Raw genomic sequence first — 11,153 nt, 5'->3', positions numbered from 1 at the left:
GTGTGCGTGTGTCTATCAGTGTATTGTTTGTGTGTGGTGCATGGTGGGAGGAATGTGTCTTGTGCACTGTGGGTGGTGGTTGGGGGCTAATTTCAACTTAGTTTTCCCACTCCTGAACCTATTCCCCTGTTTCCCTATGGGTTATGTGGCCTAGAGAAATCAGTTTTCCATGTAATTCCCGCATGGGTTTGTGAAGGCCTGGGTGAGTTGGGGGGCTGACTGGGACCAGCAGGCATAGGAGTAACCTCCCCACAGAAGGGGCCGCTTTTCCCAAAATAAGACCACATCACAATTGAGGAGAGAAACCTCAGAAGGAACCCATTCTCAGCGTGCAGGACAGGTGCAGAGAGATGTCAAGGGAGGTGATGCTATCTCTCTCCCCCTTTTCCTGTAGTGGTTGTAAGGCTGGTGGCGGGCACCCCTCCCCTCCCTAATGGAAAAGGAAGAAGCCCACGACCTGCCAAGGACAACGCCTGCAAGGCCCAGCTAAGTTAAAGGATGACCACACCTGGATGGTTACCTTGATAAGAGTCTCAGTTCCTGGAGTCCACACATGCCACCGGCCCCTCCTATTTCTCAATACCTGCCCTAAAACTGCAAGGGACAATTCCTTTCTTTCCCCACCATAAATCTTCCTGCCAAACAAACTCCTACCCCCATCCCTAAAAACATATATAAACCCACTTAGACTTCTGGGTGATGCGACTTTTCGGGTCTCTCTCTCTTTCTCTCCCGGGACCCGAAAATCTCACCTGGGTCCCTCTCTTGGGACTCGTTACCCTCACCCAGGAGCGCCCCAATAAAGCCTCTTTACTTATCCCTTTCAATTCTGCTTGTCTTTCTTTCTCTGGCGCCGGCCAATCCAAAAAACCTTACACTGGTCACATCTACACTCCCTATGGCCTAAGGATTAATAAGCAGAGCATACGGAAGACCAGTATGTTTCAATGAAACTGTGGCCTTGGGGCTACCTCACCCGTTTTGTTCTCCTTCCCTCATCTGCGTTCACGTGGCAGTGGGGAGTGAATTCTCCTCTGTGGGCTCCCACCTCTCCTACATCCACCGTCAATTGTTACCCTGAAACTTTTTCATGGGCATAGACTTTTCTTCTTTTGCGTACATCTTATGAACAGAATACTTCTAACAGTTCATCCAGGACAACATTCCTGGGTCTAACTATAAAGAAGATTCCCTTCTCTATACATTTTTTTGACTGGGTAAGCATGCCAGACTATCAGGCAGATCTTGTTTTCTATAGATTGCGCCCACAGGGGAACCGTGGGATAAAATGCTCCTTCAGATGGCTGGGCGATTCACATTGGATGAGATGTAGCCCTAGGTGGCGGGCCTTTGCCTTTGAATAAATGTGGTGTTTCCTTTCATCTCCACTTTACTCTTGCTGGATGGGTGCTGGGAGATACACACTTACATACCATGTTCCTGGGGGCAAGGGTGTGGGCCCGGGTAGTACCACAGAACCCTTTCAGGGAGAAGGAACTAAGGATTGGGTGGGTAGAGATACAGGAGCCCCTGATCTTCCCAGGGACTCCGGCACAGGGGCTGTGTGATCCCAGGTATCCTTGGCTTCTGCTTGACTTGCTCCAGGCCTTCAGTGCTCCCTGGGAGCAGACCTGTGGTCACTGTCAGTGTGGGAATAACCCAGATCTGCTTCTGAAAGGCCTGGTCCGCTGCACCTGCCCTTCTGGGATCCCATTTCCTCCAGTGGCCTAGCTGCGGTCACCTTTGCAGTCCCTCGGACTTGCCTAGGTTGGTGTTTCCCCCTTTGCTGAGCAGCAGCGGGGACAAGCCAGAGCCCTGGCATTTGAGAACAGGGCCCAGGTCCCAGAGAGGCAGGCAGCGGACACAAGGATCGGTGAGTTGTCAGCTCACCCCTGCCCCTGGGAACTCTGGTACGTGAGGTGACCCAACACCAGGCCCCCTCGCCACAGTTCACCCCCACCACCATGTGAGCTCGTACCTGCCCACACCGTCTAACGCGCCGTGTCCCAAGGGGCCAGAAGCAGGTACCTCCACTCACCGGAAAGCTGGGCCTTCCACGGGAACCGACGCAGAGTTCGGCTCCAAGGGGTCCTGAGAACAGGACGGTTAGGGTCTGGCCCTCGGTCCCCGCCAGAGCCTTCTTCCCTCTCCTAGACACCGCACACGAAGCACAGGCTCCATCACAATGGCCCTAGCCCACGCGCGCGAGGCTACCTGGCTGCCAAAGCCTCGCTTCCGAAACTTCCCGCCGACCTCGCAACCGCGCATGCGCGTGTCAAGCGCCTGGCGCCCGGCGTCGCAATGACCGCCGCGGTTGCCTAGGGACCGCGTCCCTGAGGCCCTGGGGAGAGGCAGACCTCTGTGGGCGTGCCTCGGTGCTGGGCCATGGCCTGCCCTCTCCAGCAGTTCGAGACCATGGGACACGGAAGCCCAGGAGCGCCGTAGGTCCGACCGGCCCAAGAAACTTACTTCGTCGGGAGCCGCCCAAACTCAGCGCGGGAATCCATCGCCGCCTCACGCCTGCCTGGCCGCCGTGGGTGTGAGTCTCCCCCAACGTTGTGTGACCGCTGTGCCCTGCAGGGCTGCGCCGCCAGTGTGCCCCTGGGCTGGTGTGTTCCCAGCGGGACTTCCTCGCAGGGGGCAGAACACCGCAGCCTCAGGAGCCGCCTGTGAGCGCGTGTGAGCGCGTGTGTTCTTGTGTGTGTGTGTGTGTGTGTGTGTGTGTGTGCGCGTGTGCGTGTGCTTGTGCGTCCCGTCTGTTGTCCGCGTGTGGTGTGTGGTGGGAAGATTGTGTCTTATGTGCATCAGGGAGGTGGGGGGTGGGTCCTTTCCAGTTAACTGTTAGTTTTCCCACTGGTGAGCCCCTTCTGTTTCTCCGTGGGCTGTGTGGCCTCGGGAAATCTGTTTTCCTCGTGGTTGCTGCTTGGAGTTGTGAAGGCCTTGGTAACTCGGGAGCTGGCTCGGACCACGGGCATAGGAATATCCTCCCCACCGCTAGGGGCCGCTCTTCTCGACGGAAGAGGACCACGTGACAATTGTTCATGTATTACCATTTCCAGTCTCGTATTTCCTTTAAATAGATCCAGGTTTTAATCAGGTATCATTTTCTTTCTGCCTGAAGGACTTTCTTTAACATTTTTTCATGCTGCAAGTTTGTTGGTGATGCACTGTTTCAGCTCTTTTGGGTTTTTTGTTTAAAAAAGTATTTGTTTCACCTTCTATGTGAAATATGTTTTCACTAAGTTAAGAATTATAGGTTGCAACGTAATTTTTTTCTCACAGGAGTTTAAATATGTTACAGCACTGTTTTATATATTGCGTTGTTTCTAAGTAGAAAACTGGTATCATCAATACCTTTGTTTCTCTGTATGTAATGAATATTTTTTCTATGCTTTTAATACTTCCTTTCTCATCTTAGTTTTAAGCAGTTTGAACATGATGAACTTTGATGTAGTTTTCATGTTTCTGTGATTAGGGTTCTTTGAACCTCCTGAATCTGTAGGTTTATAGCTTTCTTCAAATGGAAAAAATACAACCATTATATTTTCAGATTTTTTATTAAATATCAAACATTCAAACCTATGTCTCACCATATAAAAAATTAACTCAATGTGGATTAAAGACCTGAAACCATAACAATTCTAGAAGAAAATGTAAGAAAACTCTTCTGGACATTGGCCTGAGAAAAGAATTTATGACTGAGACCCCCAAAACAAATATAATATTAACAAAAATAAATGGGACTAATTAAACTAAAAAGTGTCTGCACAGCAAAGGAAATATTCAACAGAGTAGACAACCTACAGAACGAGAGAAAATATTTGCAAAGTAAACATTCAACAAAGGACTAATATCCAGAATCTACAAAGAATTAACACAAATCAGCAAGGAAACCCCCCCCCAAATACCCCCAACAAAAAGTGGGCAAAATAAATGAACATATTTTTTTCAAAAGAAGATAGAGAAATGGCCAAGAAATATATGAAAAAATGCTCAACTTCACTAATCTTCAGGCAAATGCAAACTGAAAGCACAATGAGATACCACTTTACCCCTGTCAGAATGGCCATTATTAAAAAGTCAAAAAACAATGGATGTTGGCACAGATGTGGTGAAAAGGGAACATTCCTACACCGTTGGTGGGAACGTAATCTAGTACAACTATGGAAAATAATATGGAAATTAAAGAACTAAAAGTAGACCTACTGTTCAGTCTAGTAATACCAATACTAGGTGTCTACCCAAAGGAAAAGATGTCATTTTATAAAAAAGACACCTGTACCCAAATGTTTATTGTAGCACAATTCACAATAGCAAAGGTATGAAATAAGCCTAAGTGCCCATCAACTGAAGAGAGTTTAAAGAACCCTTTGGCTGCTTCTGCTTTCACACAGAAGACGGGATTGGTTGGGTGCAAGTAGAGGAGTCCTAGTGGTCTGAGTTGTTGAAGGTGGGGCTGTTTTCGCTTCTCCGAGAGCTCTTTTGCCTTCAGGCAAGATTGCTTGCTCAGCACAGGGCCTCTATGGTCCACATCCTTACCAACATTTGGTATTATCAATATTTTGAATTTAGCTATTCTAATGCTTGAGTTGTCGCATTTTGTTGTGCTTTTAATTTGTATTTCTGTGATAATTAATGATGTTGAGCATCTTTTTATGTGCTTATTGGCCATTCTTGCATGTTTTTTTGCAGTATCTAATAAATAACACTAAAGATTTTTGTTGCATGTCAGTACTTACCTCCCAATGCAAATAGGCCCCAGAGACCTATATTCTGAAATACAGCAGAGAAATTTGGTTATAGCAGAGGAATATTGGGGAACACTTGCCTACTACAGAGGTGGAAGTCTGACAACATTTGTATACTGGAAAGGTAGCAGAACCTGTTGTTTAAAAAAAAATATGACCTATAAGGCAAGATTTCTAGACTAGAAAGGTAGACATCTTTTCTTTAACTGAGATTTGGCCTTAAGACTCACTTCTCTAGACAACTACACAAGAACTTAGGAAACTGATAAGAATCGATTAAAAAGAAACTTGAATATGGAATATCTGATGGCCCTAGAAGAGGCACTTATAGATTATTGGTTTTCATTTCCTTTTGAATATATCTTTATCAAATTCTCTTACTCCCACTCCTCTCACTTCAGATGAAATATAGGGAAAGAAGACAACCCCTGAAACACCTGGGAAATGTAGTTTGCAACACAGCAATCTAGGAGTCTCATTTAAATCTTAAATGGGCATGGGAAAATAGGACAACTAACTTTTTAAAGAGGTAACCTGAAACATAAGTATATGAAATAAATTTTAAAACTCCCATAATAATATCATATATAATAATTATACACATGTATTACTATGCAAAATATTTATTTGAAATTATTATTGTATAATATTTTTCTGTTACATACAGGCTAGCATTTAAACAAAACAACATGGGCCAGGTGCAGTGCTCATGCCTATAATCCCAGCACTTTGGGAGGCTGAGACAGAAGGATCATTTGAGGCCAGGAACGAGAGACCAGCCTGGGCAATGTAGTGAGACCCCCTCTACAAAAACTTAACATTAGCTGGGCATGGTGGTGTATTCCTGTAGTCCCAGCTACTTGGGAGGCTGAGGCAGGAGGATCTCTTGAGCCCAGGAGTTTGAGGTTGTAGTGAGCTATGATGGTGCCACTGCACTCTATCCCAGGCAACAGAGTGAGACTCTGTCTCAAAAAAACAAAACAAAACAAAACAAACACACCAATAAAAAAAACAAAAACAATCATGACTAGTTGAAGTAGTTAGTGATACTTATTATGACTAATTAAATAAAATGTGTGAGACTATAATAGTATTTTTCTAAAGTTTCTTTCTGTTCCCTGATATATCAACCTATTTGAAATATATTTGATATTAATATTTTGTAGGCCATATTATCGAGTATTCTTAAGACAGATGAGACTTTTTTCAAGAAGAATGGAAATACAGTAGGATTAATTAAACAGATATCATCTTTGTTTAATAACAATTCCATGGCATAGTAGGATATTTTCACTCCTCTTTCTTTTTCCAATAATACTTCTTTGAACTGCCTGCAGTCTTTAAGACATCATTATTTTCTTTCTTTCTTTTTTTTTTTTTTTGAGATGGAGTCTCACTCTGTTGCCCTGAATAGAGTTCAGTGGCAGCATCATAGCTCACAGCAACCTCAAACTCCTGGGCTCAAGCAATCCTCCTGCCTCAGCCTCCCCAGTAACTGGGACTAGAGGTATGCCACAATGCCGAGCTAATTTTTTCTGTTTTTAGAAGAGATGGGGTCTTGCTCTTGCTCAGGCTGGTCTCAAACTCCTGAGCCCAAGTGATCCTCCCATCTTGGCCTCCCAGAGTGCTAGGATTACAGGCACAAGTCATCACAGCTTGGCCTGACAATATTTTTCTCTTATGTATTTGTTAAATGAAATACAGTAAAACATAAAATTCACTCTGACTTGCAGCTATACTCTATCTAGCCTGCATTATACTGATTCTTGGTGGCAGCTCAATGTGATGACATCAAGCTAAATATCCTCTCAACAAAAGATTTGAGCATGGACTATATAGGATTTTAGTTACGAGCAACAGCACGTTTTTAGACTTGTAGGGGATCTCTAGACCCCTAGAATGTCCTGCCTGAAAGAAATGTCTTTCTTTACCTGGAGGATTTGGCCATCAGAGTCTAACAACGTGATTTATGATGAGGGCTTTAGGACATGCCATATCAGTTTCTACCTCTGGAGAAAGTGAAGACTACAGGTATGAGCTTGAACTTCCAGGAGCTGTAGACTAATGATCTGCCACGTGGAAAGGATGTGATCAAGCCCCAGTAAGAACTCTGGGGACTAAAGGCTCAGGCAAGCATTCCTGGTTGGCAATACTCTGTGCATTGCATATTGTCACACATCATGGCCAGGAAGAGGTAAGGCCATCCATGATTGCACAGAAAGAGGGTGACCAAAGCCCCACATTTAGAGCCCTCCCATACTTTTTGCCATACGCATCTTTTTACCTGGTTCTAAAGCTAATCATAAGTATACCTGAGTTCTGTGAGTTCTAGTTAATTTTTTTTTTTTTGTTGCCTGGGCTAGAGTGAGTGCCGTGGCATAAGCCTAGCTCACAGCAACCTCAAACTCCTGGGCTTAAGCGATCCTACTGCCTCAGCCTCCTGAGTAGCTGGGACTACAGGCATGCGCCATGCCCGGCTAATTTTTTCTATATATATTTTAGTTGGCTAGATAATTTCTTTCTATTTTTTAGTAGAGACGGGGTCTCGCTCTTGCTCAGGCTGGTCTCGAATTCTTGAGCTCAGAAGATCCACCCGCCTCGGCCTCCCAGAGTGCTAGGATTACAGGCGTGAGCCACCTCGCCGGCCTGTTAATTATTGAACCCAAGACTGGTTGTAGGAACCCTCTAAATTTGTAGTCAGCTAATCTAAAGTGAGGGTGGTACCCTGAACTTGCAGCTATCTGAAGAGCAATCTGTGGACACTGTGATCTCTGACTGAAGTTTGCCTAACTCATTGCATTTGGAGTAATGATTCAAAAGACAAGAGATACAATTAGAAAGTCAGAAGAGTTAAAACCTTAAAATGTTTGGAACTGTGATTATGAATTCACATTTTTCTCTTTATGAAATTTTAAGTTCTATATAACCTATTCTGTTATGTAAAAGTATGTTTAAACTATCCATAATTATAAAACATAGACGTTCCCTAGTTAATTTGATAAAGCTAGCATTATCTGAATATAAAACTTTATAATAAAATAGAAACTACAGTACTATCTCACTTATTATAGGTGTGAAATTCTAAATAAAATGTTAGCAAAAGGAATTCAGCAGTGTTTTAAATTAAAAAAATATATACCGTGGATGAGTAGCCTATCTTGTAGGAATGATTTAAAGTCAAGAAATCTGTGTAGGCAGGGCACAGTGGCTCACGCCTGTTAATCCTAGCACTCTGGGAGGCTGAGGCAGGTGGATCATTTGAGCTCAGGAGTTTGAGACCAGCCTGAGCAAGAGCAAGACCCCGTCTCTACTAAAAATAGAAAGAAATTATATGGACAACTAAAAAAAATATATATATATAAAATTAGCTGGGCATGGTGGCGCATGCCTGTAGTCCCAGCTACTCCGGAGGCTGAGGCAGTAGGATCGCTTGAGCCCAGGAGTTTGAGGTTGCTGTGAGCTAGGCTGATGCCACGGCACTCCAGCCCGGGCAACAGAGTGAGACTCTGTCTCAAAAAATAAAAAATCTGTGTAATTCATCACATCAGAAAATTAAAAGACAAATACGTGTTCATAGCAATATATGTAAAAATAGTTTCTGATAAAACCTAGCAGGCATTAAGTAAAATAGGGACTGAATAAATCTACTTATGTATAACAAGGACTATTTAAGAAGAAGCATTACACTAAGTGTTTAAATGATATGCAATTTCCATTAAATTAGGAAAATGAGGGATATGTCTGCTATCCTCACTAATACTCAACTATATTTTGAAAATTCCAGTTACTATAATAAGAAATGTAAATAAAACAAATATTGAGGTAACATTTCTATTTGCAGATCCATAACTACATGGCAGAAAACATAAAAGACTAAAAATTAGAAAAAGGAATATTTAGTAAGGTTGATAACGAAAACTATCTAAATTTAAAATGTTAGTAAAACAATAATCCTAACAAGTCACCTTAAGAGAAAATAAGTCCAACATTTATAAATGTTAAATACCTGGAATGACCAATACCTGAAATATCTTAAGAATCCTGAAAATCAATGAATGAGATAACCCAAAAGAAATAGAGCACATGCATGAATAAAAGTAAAGAAAAGATGATTGGAAAATAAACAATATGAAAAGATGCTTGACTCACTTGTAATCGGGGTAATAAATACTGAAACTCATAGCAGAAGTAGGGCAACATGGACACACATTCAATGATTTAAGGGATTCAAAATTGGTACAATGATGTAGCAACAATCTGGCAATGTGTAGTGAAGCTGAAAGTATAAAAGCCTATAGTGAAGGTTCTAAATAATACCTTAGAGAGTTTCTTGACTCTTTAAAGAAATCAGAAAATACACAAAATGGTACTCAATGTACCATCTTTGTTATCATGAGAACTCATTTACTTCCTTAATCACTGTTTAATAGAATATTTAAGCATGTTTTATAAATATATACCAAGGCCCAGGCTGGAATCTTTTCCATTCCATGGAAAAGCACTAGCCCTCCATTCAAGCGGGCAGCTGCTTTCAGAGCATGATGTGAGCTGCAAAAAAAAAAAAAGTGCCCTGACCCACCGCCTCCCAACCACTCGCCATATCTAAAATGACATTCTTGAAGACACAATGGGTTATGGTAGCATCTACCAAAGAGATCCATATTCAAAGGTGTTAACAGATATTAGGAGTGAAAATTCCACAATGAAGTAAGTTTGAAATACACTCAGTAAATAAAGATGTTTTCACATCTTTGACAAGCTGGTAATGTGTACTTGAATTCCCCAAAAGTAGGTATTTTATGCCTTGCTTCATTTGTATATTTTTCCAAGAAATCTGTTTTTCAAATACTATCAAGAACTAGCATTTCCTGAAACAAACTTCTGGAGAATGTCTGGGTTAGGCCTTACGCTATGTTAAACACAGGTCTTCTGGAGATATTTGGTGTTTGGGGAAGGACACACTGAACTATTAGTGCAGACAGATTTTGTAATAAATTCTTGAGTTTGATATAGGGTCTCGTTATGTTGCCCAGGCTAGTCTCAAATTCCTGGGCTGAAGTGATCCTCTTGTCTCAGCCTCCTGAGTAGCTGGGACTACAGGCTCTAATAAATTCTAAATGTACCTCATTTAGAATCATGAAGAACAGAATCTTCATAAATGAAGCTGGTCTGGATTTTGCTTTTTAGAAGCTATTTCATGTAGTTTGTTATTAGGATTATTTTAGCTGTGCAGAATTAATTGGTAAAACCTTGTTAAGGATTATCTATTCCTTAAAGCTTTCCCCTATACAAGTATCAGATTTTTTCTTTAATAGGGAGTTTACACACCTGCACACACATTTGTTAATCTATTTGGGTTCTACAGCATTGAGTCAATTATGGTAACATTCTTATACAAACAAATATAATAATATAATCCCTCCATATTTCTACATGTACTACTGTAATGAATATATGTTTGTGCATGTGTGTGTATAGTACTACCTTATCATTTTTTAAAAAAACCTCCTTGATAATCTACAGTTGTATCTTATCATTGTTAATGCTCTAAATAAATGTATTATCTTTCATTTTCCTTTCCATAATTAGACCTGCCAAAATCTAGTCATTATTAACATTGGATCAAGTCTCCTATTGTCTGTTCTTTTAATTTCTACTTTTTACTGTACTTGGCTTCTCTTTACTTGTATTTGTTTTATTTTGTACTGTTTCTGGTTTCTTGACATAAATGCTTATTCATTCCTTCAACACATTCATCTATGCAACAGACCCTGTTTGGCACTGTGCATAAGTGAAGAAGATGAGGACTGGATCCACAAATGAAATTTCCTTTGTACAATAAAGGGCATTAATTTCTCACTGAATAGAACTTTGGTGACATCTGACAAGGTTAGATATGCAGGCATCCATTTCTAAGTAGTCTATAATTTTGGTTTTGATTTTAAACATTTTATTACTGAAATTTCAAGCACATACAAAAGTAGGAATATTAGAACAGTGAACTCCCATGAACAAATCACTCCACTTCAATAATTATCAACATTTTACTAATCTAGTTTCCAGCCCTTTTTGCCAATTATTTTTCTTTTGCTGGAATATTTTAATGTAAATCCAATACATCTTATTATTTCATATGTAAGCATGTATGCCTAACACATAAGATTTTTTAATTTTTTATAAACACACTGACATTATCCCTAACAGAATTAATATTTCTAAATATCACTTAATATTCAGTCCCTGTCCACATTTCCCACACTGTCTCCAAAATGTCTTCTTATGTTTTGTTCAAACCAGGTCCAAGTAATGCCTACATACTAAGTTTAGCTGATATGTCTCTTAAGTCTCTTTTAATCTGATAATGGTTGTTGTCCTTCCTCTTTTCTTTTTCATGTCATTCATTAG

The sequence above is a fragment of the Lemur catta genome, chromosome 19 (genome assembly GCF_020740605.2).
Source record: "Lemur catta isolate mLemCat1 chromosome 19, mLemCat1.pri, whole genome shotgun sequence".
Classification (NCBI taxonomy): Eukaryota; Metazoa; Chordata; class Mammalia; order Primates; family Lemuridae; genus Lemur; species Lemur catta.
The sequence above is the reverse complement of the archived record's forward strand: the minus strand, read 5'-3'. Positions refer to the sequence as shown.